Raw genomic sequence first — 14047 nt, forward strand, 5'->3', positions numbered from 1 at the left:
TTGCATACATAACACCCATCTCTCCTGAATGTATTGACTCTAACTACGATACAGAAACTGGCAACTCTCTGATATTTACCCAAGTGAGCATTCCTGATGCAAAAGGCTTTACTAAGTGCTAGCGATAAGTCATCAGCAGAGGACATCATAAGAGCATAAGAAATAGAAGCAGAAGTAAGCCATTTGTCCCCTCGAGCCTGCTCCACCATTGATCTTCTACCTCAACTCCACGTTCCTGCACTATCCCCAGATCCCTTGATTCCCGTAATATCCAAAAATCTATCGATCTCTGTCTTGAATATACTCAATGACTGAGCCTTCACAGCCCTGTGGGGTAGAGAATTCCAAAGATTCATCACTCTCTGAGTGAAGACATTTCTCCTCATCTCAGTCCTGAATGGCTGACCCCTTATTCTGAGATTGTGACCCCTGGTTCTGGACTCCTCAACCAGGGGAAACATCCTCCATGCCTCTACCCTGTCAAGCCCTGTAAGAATATTATATGTTTCAATGAGATCACTTCTCATTCTTCTAAATTCTAGAGATTATAGGCCTAGTCTACTCAATCTCTCCTCATGGAACAATCATAGAAGAGCCTAATGCTGAATCCAAATATTTCTGTCTCTAATAATTTGTGTTGATTTGCAAAATTGCGGCCTCTCCAGGCGCGTACAATGTGCGTGCGCCCAAAAAGTCTCCTTCAGCTCCGAGTTTAGGCGCTGAAGCACATGCGCCTAAACCCAGCACTTGCGAGCTGTCAAAATATTTTGACAGATTGCACGCATCCTTGGGGGAAGACAGTCACGGGTAAAGAGTTGGGCTATTTGCTCAACTCTTGCCCAGCGAATGACCTTAAAACTCTTGCGCCTCGTAAGAGTTTTAAAAGATAGAAAAATTAAATGTTATCACTAATTTTTATATTAGAAACCCTGTCTATAAGGGTAAGTTTATTTTTAACCCTATTAAAACTTATTAGAAAGATTTTCAAACAAATATTATTTTTTCTCAAACATTTAATTGAATTCAATTTCAATTAATTTTAAATATGTAAGGTGCTTTTTTATTTATGTATTGTATTTCTGTGTTTTGGGGGGATTTCTCATTGATAGTAATAGGAGCTCATACAAACGGATCTCACCATTAATATCAATGAGAATATCCATGTTCATTGGTGGTCCAGGCCCATGTGATCCCAAGATGCCTGTACGCTGATGGGATACGTGGGCCTCTGCGCTGGGCTGCGTATCTAGGCCTCGGAGCCAAAGTGTTCGTTCCTCCGGGACCACCAGGTACTTTTGTTAAAAAAATTTTGGTTGGCAGCATCCGCCCGCGGGAAGCCTCCGACCGCAACTTCGGGCTCAATTATGTGGCACAATCTGAACTTCACACATGCACTGACTGGTTAAAGCTGTTGTAGTGCATAATGCAGAAAATTATGGTTATGCTAAGCAGGGTCTCAAAGAGAACAAATGAGTAAATGCAGGTTGAAAAGGTAACTACACAGATAGCTCACAGCGAAGCATATTAAAGAGGCAGCTGCTAACACACTAAGAGACTGAAATACAACAGCAGTGAACAGCAGCAGGTAAATTAATTACAAGTCACCCCACCGAGAGACAACTCAGACATACAATTACACAGCTGCAACGCAATTCACAGAACAGAACTCTACTGATCTTCACAACATATTTTTAAAATAAGTTAACTTTGACTCTTAATAAATCCAGGTCCCATGAACTCCACATTCTGCTCTTGGCTTTCTCTTAGTCCAACAGCATTAACTTTTCCCCTCAAGGCACACTGTATTATTCTGTGGTGGTCAAATATTACTATAACTTAGCAGGTTGTTCCAGAAACACAGGGCATTTCAACTCAAAAAGCAAGGAACATATTAATAAAAAGGACATATTGCTCTTGCAATAGAAATGGTGCTTTTCAATCTGGTAATTTTTAATTATGATTTTTATTTCTCCTTTACTGCTGCATTTTGTGTGATCTCAACTTAATTTAATAGTTATAAAGATCTTTAAATCAAATGTTCAAAGAGAAACTAAATTAGATTTTCCCTTCAAGATGTGTGAAAGGAAATACGAGAGAACAATTTTGAGAAGCAAAACCTTCCCTGAAATGCCTTTATTTTGATTGAATTCAAGAGTATTCTGTGTAGAAACATTAGTTTAAGATGGAATGGCAAGGATGGAGGGAAACATGACATTGAGTTCTGTTCTCTCTTTTGTCAGTGGAAAGGTTACTGTTAATTGCTGAAGATGTTCATCGCTCTTCATGTGGAGAGTTGATGATCAATTGTTTGTTTAGCTTGGAGTCAGAGAGCATTATGTGGCAAATCCATCAGCCGCTTGCTCCACACTTCACTTCCCTGTTCATCCTGTCCTCTCCTCTCCTCACTGATTGATTGCTGTAATTAATGGTATTTTCTCCAGTTTTAATTGTTGCTGCTAGATGTTTGCTTCACTGTCCACTAATTTCCTTTGCCAATTTTCTCCCTCTTCTCCTGAGCAAGATGACTTGAGTGAGGCCACTGATGCAGCCTCACTCAAGTGACCAGGCAGACAATGTCAATGTGTTATTCGACTGTGATGGCAAGTACACTTGACCCCAATCCAGTCATCACAGCTACACACTCAGATTTTCCTTGTAGAATTCAATGGACTGGAACTCAGTCTGATTTTTTTTCCCCTCTTTAACCCATCACCATTAATGCCATGTGAAGCACTGCAGCTGAGATTAGCTGCGAAACAGGTAGGAAACCCGGGACCGTCTGATTTTAAGGCACAATACTGCTCTGGCCATAACCTTTATCCGGTAGGTCACTGAAACATAGAAACATAGAAAATAGGTGCAGGAGTAGGCCATTCGGCCCTTCAAGCCTGCACCGCCATTCAATGAGTTCATGGCTGAACATGCAACTTCAGTACCCCATTCCTGCTTTCTCGCCATACCTCTTGATCCCCCTAGTAGTAAGGACTACATCTAACTCCTTTTTGAATATATTTAGTGAATTGGCCTCAACAACTTTCTGTGGTAGAGAATTCCACAGGATCACCACTCTCTGGGTGAAGAAGTTTCTCCTCATCTCGGTCCTAAATGGCTTACCCCTTATCCTTAGACTGTGACCCCTGGTTCTGGACTTCCCCAACATTGGGAACATTCTTCCTGTATCTAACCTGTCTAAACCTGTCAGAATTTTAAACGTTTCTATGAGATCCCCTCTCATTCTTCTGAAGAGTTAGCTACCTTATGCTTTGTTTCAATTTCCATTCTTTAATCTTCATGCTAACTTTGATTTTTCTTTCTCTTTTTTTAAAAGGAACATGTCTACTTTTCATATTTTCACGCTATTAAAGCATGTTGTACTTCCAAGCCTTTCTGGACAAGGTCCATATTTTCCCTGCATTCAGGATTGCATACAAGCCTCAGCAATCAGGAGCTATGTTGCTCAAGTAATATTACTGATTGTATATCCAAAAGATGAGCAATATTCAATTCACCCTGCAACACCTCTACTGTCGCAGGTTACCTGGTCAATTATCTTATTGCTGTGGGTGGGACTTTGCTGTGTGCAGATTGCTGCTGCCTTTACCTACATAACAAAAATGACTGCACTACAAAAGTAATTAATTGACCGTAGTGCTTTGGGACTCTGGGACATCTTGAGGATGTGAAAGGTAACATACAAATACAAATATTTTCTTCTTTTACTTCATAACATGCAAACCTTCAGCAAACCACAAATAAAAAAAACCTCTTATATACCTTGTGAACTTTAAAACCTCATCAAAACCTTTTTTTTGCCTTCTCTCCTGAGAAACGTCTTGGGACAATTACTACGATTGAAAGTGCTACATAAATTACAGTTGCAACACTTACCAAAGCAAAGAAGTACATGCACTTGCCATATTACCATTAAAATGGATAATCAGCAAATGGTTACAATTTCGAGAACACAGCTAGACCGGTGAAAACCTAGGCAGGCTGGTGCAAAACTGGCCACGCGGCACCTATAGTCACCGAGCCATTTTCTTTAACAGCGAAAGGTGCTTTGATGCAGAGGCAACCCAAGGGACAAAGAGAAAATCAAAGTCCTGCAATTCAGACTTACATGAATTATGGTCTTCGAGGTGAAGAGGAGAACAAACAAATAGAAGTTCAGGGAATAGAAAATAAGTTCCCCTGGTAATAAGGGCTTCACTTCTTCAGTCTGCAAATAGGTACAAGGGAAGCTGAAGCTTTTTCCATTTACAAAAATAAACTTCACTCTCCTCAAACAAGGGCACAGCGTTTCACCAGAAAGTGATGCACAAATTTATTTTAAAAAGCAAGCTGAGCAAAGAGCAATATGGTGAGGCAATCGAGAGGTGCAACACCATTGAGGTCGACCCTCATGAATACGACAGTACCCTCATTGTAAGTCCCCTAATATTAGATTTTCAGAGACCAGCGGGAGCCTTGTTCCAAAGTACATATGGTTATTACAGGGATAAAAGAAACTGCAAACCAAGAAGTAAAGAAGTTAAAATACAAAGGCTTTCACAATGAATAAGATGCTGAAATACAATTTATTAACATCCGCAAGGTGTTGAGGTGATCAGATTTGGATTGTTTTGCCTTGAGCCTGTCCAGTTCCGCTCTGAGAACTTTCTAATAATGTAAGCGTTATGTCTTCCTTCAATACGTGAAAAAGACACCCTTATTCCGAACTGTAATAGATGTGGACTTGTATTTACTCTGTACAGCCACCAGAGGAGTCATTCCCCGGAGCCCCAAGGGATCCCATAATCCCTTGGGAGTACAGGTATTTAAGAAGGCTTCACAGGTTGGAGAGAACTCTGGAGACCTGCAATAAAAGATTAAGATCACACTTTACTTTGAATTCACAGTGTTCAGTCTGACTCTTTTTCCACACACTAAAACTGGTGACGAGACATAGATAGTGAACCCAAAGATGCAGAGAACAGTGGGAATCCTGGAGAAATTTTCAGAGGGAGATGATTGGGAAACCTTTGTGGAGCAACTCGACCAATACTTCGTGGCCAATGAGCTAGATGGGGAAGAGAGCGCTGCCAAACGAAAGGTAATCTGCCTCACCATCTGTGGGGCACCAACGTATGGCCTCATGAAGAATCTGCTCACTCCAGCGAAACCCACGGAGAAATCGTACGACGATTTGTGCACACTGGTCCAAGAGCATTTGAACCTGAAGGAAAGCGTTCTGATGGCGAGGTACCAGTTCTACACCTACAAAAGGTCTGAAGGCCAGGAAGTGGCGAGTTTTGTCGCCGAGCTAAGACGCCTTGCAGGACATTGTGAATTTGAATAATATTTGGAGCACATGCTCAAAGACTTTTTCGTAATTGGCATTGGCCAGGAAACCATACTTTGCAAACTTTTGACTGTAGAGACCCCAACCTTGAGTAAGGCCACAGCAATAGCCCAGGCATTCATTGCCACTAGTGACAGTACTAAGCAAATCTCTCAGCACACAAGTGCTGCTACAAGTACTGTGAACAAGTGATGTTGTTTTCGAATCATAACGTACAGGACAGGTCACACATACCTGCAGCTACACGTTTTCAGTTGTCTCAGAGTCCACCATCAAGGGTGATGAATGCAAGGCCATTAATACCTTGTTGGTGCTGCGGGGTGATCATCATTTCCATTCATGCCGATTCAAAGGACACATTTGCAAAGGCTGTGGAACAATAGGACACCTCCAACGAGTGTGCAGGCGAGCTGCTAAGCCTGTTAAACCTGCAAACCACCATGTTGCAGAAGAGGATCACGATGAAACAGAGCCTCAGATAGAGGAGGCAGAGGCACATGGGGGACACACATTCACCACGAATTGTCCCCCGATAATGCTGAATGTTGAATGAAATGGATTCCCGGTGTCAATGAAGCTGGACACGGGTGCAAGCCAGTCCACCAGGGGCAAAAAGACTTCCGAACGGTTGTGGTGCAACAAGGCCTCAAAGCCAGTCTTAACTCCAATTCGCACGAAACTAAGAACTTACACAAAAGAACTGATTCCTGTAATCGGCAGTGCTACCGTAAAGGCCTCCTACGATGGAGCGGTGTACAAGCTACCACTCTGAGTGGTACCCGACGATGGTCCCACGCAGCTCAGCAAGAGCTGGCTGGGAAAGATATGCTGGAACTGGGACAACATCCAAGCGCTATTGCCCACTGACGACACTTTGTATGCCCAGGTGTTAAACAAATTTCCTTCGCTGTTCGAACCAGGCATCGGGAAATTCCAAAGAGCAAAAGTGCAGATTCACCTAATTTCGGGTGCACGACCCATCCATCACAAGGCAAGAGAAGTACCGTACATGATGAGAGAAAGGGTAGATATCGAACTAAACCGGCTGCAACGAGAGGGCATCATTTCACCAATCGAGTTCAGCGAGTGGACTGTCCTATTGTCCCAGTCCTCAAGGGAGATGGCACCATCCGATTCTGTGGTGATTACAAAGTAACTATCAATCGTTTCTCCCTGCAGGACCAATGCCCACTACCAAAAGCCGATGACCTCTTTGCAATGCTGGTGGGAGGAAAGACGTTCACGAACTGGATCTGATTTCTGCGTGCATGATGCAGGAACTAGAGAAATCACCGAAGGCCCTCACCTGCATCACCACGCACAAAGGTCTTTTTGTTTATAACAGATGACCGTTTGGAAACCGATCAGTGGCGGCGATATTCCAGAGAAACATGAAAAGTTTACTGAAATTGGTCCCGCATACCGTGGTCTTCCAGGACGACATCTTGGTCACAGGTCGGAACACAGTCGAGCATCTGCAGAACCTGGAGGAGGCTCTTAGTTGACTCAACCACATGGGGCTCAGGTTAAAGCACTCAAGTGCATTTTCCTGGCGCCTGAAGTGGAGTTCCTGGGAAGGAGGATTGCTGCGGACGGCATCAGGCCCACCAATGTGAAGGCGGAGGCAATCGAAAATGCAGCTAGGCCACAGAACGTGATGGAACTGCGGTCGTTTCTGGGACTCTTGAACTACTTTGGTAACTTCTTACCGGGTCTCAACATGCTGCTAGAACCACTACATGTCTTACTATGAAAAGGGGGCGAATGGGTTTGGGGCAAAGGCCAAGAAAATGCCTTTGTAAAGGCGAGAAATTTGTTATGCTCAAACAAATTGCTTGTGTTGTATGATCCATGTAAGCGTTTGGTACTAACATGTGATGCATCGTCATATGGCGTCGGATGTGTATTGCAACAAGCTAATGATTTCCGGACACTGCAACCGGTTGCATATGCATCCATGAGTCTGTCTAAGGCTGAGAGAGCCTACAGCATGATTGAAAAAGAAGTGTTAGCATGTGTCTATGGGGTTAAGAAAATGCATCAATACCTGTTTGAGCTAAAATTGGAATTGGAAACTGATCATATGCCACTTATATCCCTATTTTCCAAGAGTAAAGGGATAGATACCAATGCATCGAGAGATGGGTGCTCACATTGTCCGCATACAACTACGCCATCTGCCACAGGCCAGGCACAGAAAACTCCGCCGATGCTCTCAGTAGGCTGCCATTGCCCACCACGGGGGTGGAAATGGCGCAGCCTGCAGACCTAGCCATGATTATGGAAGCATTTGAGAATGAGCAATCACCCGTCACTGCCCGGCAGATCAAAACCTGGATAAGCCAGGACCCCTTATTATCTCTAGTCAAAAGCTGTGTGCTTCACGGGAGCTGGTCCAGTGTCCCAGTGGAAATGCAGGAAGAGATAAAGCTGTTCCAGCGGCGCAAAGATGAAATGTCTATACAGGCAGACTGCCTTCTATGGGGCAATCGAGTAGTGGTCCCCAAGAAGGGCAGAGACACCTTCATCAATGACCTCCACAGTACCCACCCAGGCATCGTAATGCTGAAAGCGATAGCCAGATCCCACGTGTGGTGGCCCAGTATCAATGCGGACTTAGAGTCCTGCGTTCGCAGATGTAATACATGCTCGCAATTAAGCAATGTACCCAGGCAGGCACCGCTAAGTTTATGGTCTTGGCCCTCCAAACCGTGGTCTAGGATACACGTCGATTATGCAGGCCCGTTCTTGGGGAAAATGTTCCTTGTGGTTGTAGGTGCGTATTCCACGGCTAGCACGTCCGCTGCCACTACTGAAAGCCTGCGGGCCATGTTTGCCACACACGGCTTACCCGATGTCCTGGTGAGCAACAACGGGGCCATGTTTTACCAGTGCTGAGTTCAAAGAATTCATGACCCGTAACGGGATCAAACATGTCACATCTGCCCCGTTTAAACCAGCGTCCAATGGTCAGACAGAGAGCAGTGCAAACCATCAAGCAAGGCTTGAAGAGGGTAACTGAAGGCTCACTGCAGACTCGCCTATCCTGAGTCCTGCTGAGCTACCGCACGAGACCCCACTCACTCACTGTGACCCCACCCGCTGAACTGCTCATGAAAAGAGCACTCAAGACAAGGCTCTCGTTCGTTCACCCTGGTCTACATGAACAGGTAGAGAATAAGCGGCTTCAACAAAGTGCATACTATGATAGCGCAAATGTGTCACGCGAGATTGAAATCAATGATCCTGTATTTGTTTTAAATTATGGACAAGGTCCCAAGTGGCTTCCCGGCACTGTCGTGGCCAAAGAGGGGAGCAGAGTGTTTCGGGTCAAACTTTCAAATGGACTCATCACCGGAAACACTTGGACCAAATCAAACTCAGATTCACAGACTACCCTGAGCAACCCACCATGGATCCTACCTTTTTTGATCCCCCAACATACACACCAGTGGCAACCGACACCACGGTTGACCACGAAGCAGTACCCATCATCCACAGCAGTCCAGCGGGGCCCAACACACCAGGCAGCCCAGCAAGGCCAGCTACACAGCAGCCCAGCGAGGGCCCAACAAATGATCCAACAACACCAGCCTTCACACCGAGACGATCAACCAGGGCAAGAAGGGCCCCAGATCGACTCACATTGTAAATAGTTATACTATTGACTTTGGCGGGGGGAATGCTATATATGTGGACGTATTTACTCTGTACACCAGAAGGCTCATTCCCCGGAGTCCCAAGGGATCCCATAATCCCTTGGGAGCACAGGTATTTAAGAGGGCTTCACAGGTTGGAGAGGTACTCTGGAGACCTGCAATAAAAGACGAAGGTCACACTTTACTTTGAGCTCACAGTGTTCAGTCTGACTCTTTCTCCATACACAACACTAACTATCTTTGTTCCCCTGAAAAGCTTTGTGGTCTTTGTCTTAGCCTAACAGTCATTTGTTCTGTTTCCTCATCCGAGATAACATGCAGTACATGACTCTCCAGTCCTTGCTTAGACCACCCTAAAAACCATAAGATAACAAGATTGAATGGATGCCTCCTTACTTTGAATGCTCCAAGAACAGGCTTGACTAGACATGGTTTCAATCTTTAGCTTCCTAATTATTAATGATGCAATGTTTATACAGAAAGCCTTATTATAAAATTGAAGCCTGCAAACGTATGTCTCTTATACCCATTGTAATGTATGCACCTGTGAGCATGCTCCCAGTTTTGTGGAGCTGTTGCACTGTGAGTGGCTTACCCAGTCACGTGACTTTAACAAGATGCAAAAAAAACCTTGGTTAATTGAGTACAAATTCTCTACGATGAGCTAGGCTGTTGTGAGCATGGTGGATAAACTGGTAGTGTCCAATTTGTTGTTAAACCTTTGCTAATAAACCAGCTGGTTCTTTGCAGCAAATGTGTAGCCATGAATTCTTCAGCAAAGAACCCATGAAGCAAATACACTGCACTCGTGTTTTGCCACTTCGGACTCAGCTCTTACCCATTGGCCAACGAATGTTTCATGGGCAATGAGTCCACACGATTGGGAAGGAAGGAAAGCACTAAGAGTTGGCAATTCATCAATCCCGTGCTCGCAGTGGAGAGCACGTGTTGAAGAGTTGGGTCCGGGATGATTTAGATCCATCGCCAACTTGCACGTGATATCCCACGCTGGGAGCACAGAATCAACTTGATTGTGTGATGGCAGCCAGTGCACCCAGAATCAAAACTGGAACTGCCCCCGAACCCCCCCCCCCACCCCACCCCCATCCCCACCCCCAACGCCGGTGTGGCTTCATATGACACCACACCTTGGAACCACCCACAAACTGAGTGGGGATTGTTGGAACATAGGGTAAAAGAAGAGGCAGATGGGAGTTTCAAAGTTAGCTCAGCATATCGAATAGAAATCATACTGCAAGATAACGTGTGTGAGCAGTAATGTATTGAATTCGGCATTGTGGCTGGACTTTTGAAAGTCTGCCCAAAGAAGCCCCCTGACATTAAAAGTTTGAAAAACAAAAGGGTTATTGAGGTGCAGCTGTGACTTTGACATTTTCTCACAGAAAACAGACAAGGTAAGAGGATGAGAACAGACAAATAAGGGCTTTCGATGTTGGAAAATTACTGAAGGGGAAGTATCACGTGAGGCCAGGTGGTAAAGGGAGCCAATTAAGAACAAGGAAGTAGATTCAACCCTGCGAAAGGAAGGATAGGCCTTTTATGCTTCAAATGTCAGTACAGTGCATGCTTACATTCATTGAATTCTCTGTTAACCCTGCTCCACTTGTAAATTGTTTTATCTGCTGAAGGAAGAAATAAATATATTGAAAGCCTCTCTGCATGGGCTATCTTTGGCACTACTCAAGTCGGAATAAAACATTCATTGTTTATCAACAGGGATCGACGCCTGTCTGTTACTTAATCAGCCACAAATCACTGCAGAACTCTTTTTGATTCAGTGCTGCAATTTTACTTATCATCACACCTTCCTGCATGATCTTCAAATGTTAGACCAAAATCAACAGAAAGCAGCATTTCATTCCTTTACTAATGCTGCATATGACATTAAAGTTTGCACTCACCAAATAAAATGACCAAATACTGCACAATATTCAACACAGAAAATCTCGAACAAAATAATTTTTCCAACTGTAATTAGATTTTTTTTGTTGAAAAAAGCTGCAAAGGACACTTGATTTTCAAAGAGTTATAGGTCCAGCATGCAACTCATTACCGAGGATCTGCCTTCATGTGGTGTCATAATGTCATTATAAAAGGGCACGATTCAACCTTGACAAACAAATGAGTACATTATTTTTTTTACATGCACACATATTTGAATTTTACAGAAGCTTTTCCATCCACTTAATTGGAAAATAAATCAGGTAACCATTAAAACAGCAGACAGACAAAGTGAGTAAATGAGAATTGAAGAGGCTAAAGGACTTTGTTTTGCAGCCTCTGTTCACCGATTTCTTTTGGTCTGGAATAATACAATAGGCACGGAAACAATTTGTCATTGTGCTGTAAATTGTGGAAATTCATTCCTCCCTCGGTCTATTTTCTTGTCAGCTATGTGTCAGAAATGCATGGAAACCTATCACAATACTGAGAAATTCACACAGGTAGAGCGTGTATTTGTCCGATATGGAATGCATACTTTCTCCCCGTAGGTACAAACGCAAAGTACCCAAGTCCAGAGAGTTTAGATACAATCTTTGCACAGCCATGGACCTTGACGTGTGGAGTGGGTACTGCTAAAACTGCACTTTTTATCAGCAAGTAACACCAACAAGCTTTCCACTGATTGTCCAGCCAGGATCAACCTAAGGTTTTGACTTTAAGGGTTCTTTGGACCAGAGTGGAAGAATCCCAATAACAGGCCTACCCCTACATGTTCTGTTAGTGAGCCAGGCAGACTGTTACATCAGTTATAGTGGCGTTTCCCTCTCCACAGATGCTGCCTGACCTGCTGAGTATTTCCAGCATTTTTCTGTTTTTATTTCCATAATGTCAGAGATGCCCCAGGGCATGTTGATGATTTTTTGTCAGAACTGGAGGAAGTTAGAGATGTAACAGTTTTTTAAGCAAGTGCAGAGGCAGGGAAAGAGAGGGAGGGGAAGAAAGACCAAAAGGGAAAGTCAGGGAAAGAGAGGGAGGCAGGGGAGATTAAATGCCAAAGGGATGACGGTGCAGGGCAAAAGGGGGAAGTAATGGGCCAAGTAAAGAAACAAAAGATGAGTGTTGAGCAACTGTGAATGGCAACAGTAGAATCATTACCAACATCTGCTGTCCGAAAAAATAGGAGCAGTGGTTATAGTCTGAAGCTATTGAAATCATTCTTGAGTCTGGAAGGTTGTAAAGTGCCTCATCGAAAGATGAGGTGCTGTTCCTTGAACTTCATTTGAGTTTCATTGGAACATTGTAGGAGACCGAGGACAAAGATGTCAGAGTGGGTGTGGGACGGAGAATTAACATGGCAAGCGACCGGAAGCTCAGGGTCACGCTGAACGGAGGTATTCAGCAAAATGACCTCGCAATCTGCATTTGGTCTCCCCAGTGTAGAGGAGACCGCATCGTGAGCAGTGGATACAGTATGTTAAATTGAAAGAAGTACAAGTAAATCGCTGTTTCACCTGGAAGGAGTAGACAGTGGGGAGGAGGTGAAAGGGCAGGTGTTGTATCTGCTTCGCGCGTATGGGAAGGTGCCGTCGGAAGGTGAGTGGGTATTGGGGTGATGGAAGAGTGGACCAGGGTGTTGTGGAGGGAAGATGTGTTTGGTGGTCGGTAAAGATAGCAACAGTAGTTACGATCTGAATTCATTGAAAACAATGTTGAATCCGGAAGGCTGTAAAGCGTCTCATCGAAAGATGAGGTGCTGTTCCTTGAGCTTCCGTTGAGCTTCATTGGAACAGTGTAGATGGCTGTGGACAGCGAGATCAGTAACTGATCTTACTGAGTTTGTCAAAGAAGGTTAACTTGGTTTTGAACCTCCATTGGCAGGAGTTTCACCTGAGAGCTACGTACACCAGTGAGATCCCCCATTCCTTCCTCAAAGTAAGAGGGTCACTAATTGGTTATTAGATAGGTGTGGGTTTGAGCCCTTGTTATGCAGACAAGTGACAGGGGCTACTCACAAAGATCAGGGTGAACAGCACAGCTCATCATAAAATCCAGGAGTGTATTGGCACCACTCTCCTGCCCAGAGCATGTACACATATTTATCATCAAATGGTGGAGGTACAGATCTTCAGCTGTGGCTGTTTGCCTCTCTGCAACCCAATCATGGTAGGTACCAAATCATGGCTGTATAAGACTGTGGCCCCCATGCCAGGACTTCGAGTAATGACTTATTTCAGAGTTTGCTTCTCAGCTATATAATGGTCATCTGCCTTCAGCAAGGTGTGCAATAGGCTGCGTACCAGGCTTATTCATCCCCAACTGAGGGAGGGAGGGAGAGAAGGAGAGAGGAAGGAAGGAAGCGAGGATGGAAGGAAGGAAGGAAGAAAGTGTCATGTATGTAACCTGCATGTAACAACACTGCAATACTGTATATACTTGAGAAACTCCTCACCTGGTCATCCAGGTATATAAAGGGAGGTCCCACGCAGGACCATCACTTTTGGAGTCCTGTAATAAAGAGCTAAGGTCACAGAGTGACCTTGTCCATAGAATGTGCCTCGTGTGTATTTGTGGTATTGTGTAAGGACTTTACAGTGGCGACGAGAAACGGGAATCAATGACCCACGAGAATGGCCACCGGTAGCACAGAGGAATGGTACTGTGTTGGTGAGGACTGGGGCGATTTCATTGAGAGGCTTGAGCAGAGCTTTGTCATGAAGGGCTGGCTGGGAGATGCAGCGGCCGACAAGCGAAGGGCACATCTACTGACCAGCTGTGGATCTAAGACTTACGCGCTCATCAAAGACCTGCTAGCACCCGAGAGGCCAGCGGACAAAACCTTTGAAGAGCTCAGCAAGTGAGCACCTCAAACCGGCGAGCAGCATACACATGGCCCAACACAGATTTTATACTGACGTCGGGATGGACAGAGCATACCGGACTTCGTTGCGGTTCTCCGGTGCTTGGCCAGCCTCTGTAAGTTCACTGACACCTGCAGGGAGGAGATGCAAAGGGATTTCTTTATTGAGGGAATCGGTCATGCCGGGATTTTCAGAAAGTTAATCGAGACCAAGGAAGCGGCGGC

The sequence above is a fragment of the Pristiophorus japonicus genome, chromosome 20 (assembly GCF_044704955.1).
Source record: "Pristiophorus japonicus isolate sPriJap1 chromosome 20, sPriJap1.hap1, whole genome shotgun sequence".
Lineage (NCBI taxonomy): Eukaryota > Metazoa > Chordata > Chondrichthyes > Pristiophoridae > Pristiophorus > Pristiophorus japonicus.